Source organism: Copadichromis virginalis, linkage group LG17 (genome assembly GCF_057382275.1).
Source record: "Copadichromis virginalis isolate Kocher_CV1m ecotype Utaka linkage group LG17, C_Virginalis_male_GT1.1, whole genome shotgun sequence".
Taxonomy (NCBI): Eukaryota; Metazoa; Chordata; class Actinopteri; order Cichliformes; family Cichlidae; genus Copadichromis; species Copadichromis virginalis.
In genome coordinates this window covers 1,509,937-1,512,059 of record NC_140634.1, presented here as the reverse complement: position 1 = coordinate 1,512,059, position 2,123 = coordinate 1,509,937, and the positions used below count along the sequence as shown (strand labels likewise).

The 2,123-nt window shown below is 40.9% G+C and overlaps 1 long non-coding RNA gene across 1 annotated transcript; it reads left to right on the top strand.

The window, feature by feature from the left end:
- The first annotated feature begins 257 nt into the window (after positions 1 to 257).
- Positions 258 to 1,610, top strand: LOC146688714 (uncharacterized). Its single transcript, XR_014916190.1, has 2 exons — positions 258 to 311; positions 694 to 1,610. It is a non-coding gene; the product is annotated as an uncharacterized LOC146688714 (long non-coding RNA).
- The last annotated feature ends 513 nt before the right edge of the window (positions 1,611 to 2,123 follow it).

The following is a 2,123-nucleotide window of genomic DNA, read 5'->3' as shown; positions in this document are numbered from 1 at the left end:
GTGTGGGCGGGAGTGTTACACAGTCGCTCCACCTCAAGTCACTACTGCGCAGACTCTGGCTCCAAATGTTGGAACGACGATTACAAGATGCTTAAAAGCAGCTCAAAAGAGAACGGACTGCATAGAGACCGATTTCGTTCAGAGGCGAAGCGGCGGTACTTGCAGAAAATAGCCTGCATTGGAAATGTGGACCCGTATGAAATACGGCCGTGGAGTAAAAACCCTGAAGACCAACCGCTATTGACGTAGCCTGACATATTCTCGTACCTTATCTGTGGAGTCAGCGCGTACAAGTCGTCATTCAAACAAAGGTAAGTCAGCTCGAGTACTGCGAGTGAAATGCGTTTGATTTCCATCCGAACATTCACATTAGTGCAGCATAAATTCATTCATGAGGGGAAATTACAGTGAGAACATGTGGAGGCTGTTAGAGGGATAACATAGTGAGTTCAGTGCATTGATGATACACTGTCCTGAAGGATTTAGTTATTCTTTATGGTTAAAGAAATTGCAATGATTTATTAATGTTTATTATAAATAATTCTAATTATACATCTTGCGTCAATATTTGTATCTTGAGTCACTAAAAATACATTTTATTTTAATTTTATACATTGATTAATGACCTGCAGAATCTCCTTATCATATTAAGTGATTCATAATTGTCACTTTATGCTTTCTCCATCTCTACAGTGATGGCATCCTTGCATTACATACTTTAGGTTCATTTTCTGCAGGCAGGTTTCTGACAGAGAACAGGCAGGTTTACACTATAACCTGCAGCGATGGACACATAAAGAAATGAAAAATGACATGTATGTGCTAACTTTCTAAACACTTTGTTACATTTATGATAAAGTAGATTAAACACATTTGTGTCGGCCTTGGCTCATAGTTCTTGTCTTTAAATGAACTTTGTCTGTGTGTGTTTCAGGTCCTGCACTCTCAAAGACTGAATGAACCAGCATTGCAGCCATGGGTCACTGTGAGCATCACAGGGAAGGTTGAAGCCGCCCGCTGCACCTGCAAGGCCGGAGTCGCGGAGACCTGGACCCACGTCACTGCTCTTCTGTTTAAAGTAGAAGCAACAGTGTTGATCCGTGGCACAAGGACTGTTACAGATGAACCTGCATACTGGGTTTTGCTGGGTAATGTGACCAAGATACAGCCAGAGGTTGGCCATAAGATAGACTTCTCCTCTTCAGCTGCCCAAAAAAGGCTCTTGATCAAAACATTCACAGACCATCTGTAGTGACAGGTAAAAGGAGCCGTCCTCAAAAAAGAAAAACCCCACCTGCTGCTGTGGAGGAGTCGTCACTGCTATAATGCCATCATGTTTTATCTAGGGGTCTAGATTTATGCCTGTAGTGCACTGCCGTGTAAATAATTTGCATTTACTGAATATGTACTGACTGAGTCCCGCTGTTCAAAAGTTGAATAAAGAAACAAAGTAATTTTTGCCTCTTTTTTTAAAATTAAAACCACTTCATAGAACATCACATCAGTTACAATGATGATGTCATTTATAGTTTACAAATGACAAAATGTTTACACAAAATCATGACAGTGTTTACATGATATCACCCACTACTAACATTACTTTATTTACTGTGTCTTTTGAAAAAATACAGCTATTTATACAGCAAAAGACTAAAGAATATTTAACAGGAGCAGGTTTCATTTTCCCTGGTTTTATTATCACTGTTCACTAAACGCAGCAAACCTTCACCATCTTATCCAGAAGGGTCACCTCTTCACCCTCACATGGAAGAAGTAATCTGATTGGCATGGTGGTATGTTTGAAGCAGGTCCCTCGTGGTTTTCTTGACTGAGTCGTGCGTTTGCTTGACTGAGTTGTGCGTTTGCTTGACTCAGTTGTGCGTTTGCTTGACTCAGTTGTGCGTTTGCTTGACTCAGTTGTGCGTTTTCTTGACTCAGTTGTGCGTTTTCTTGACTCAGTTGTGCGTTTGCTTGACTGAGTTGTGCGTTTGCTTGACTGAGTTGTGCGTTTGCTTGACTGAGTTGTGCGTTTTCTCGAGTGATTGTTCTGATATATTGACTGAATTCTATGAACGTTTCACTGAGTTGTATGTGTTCTTCCCTGAGTTCCTCTATCGTACGCT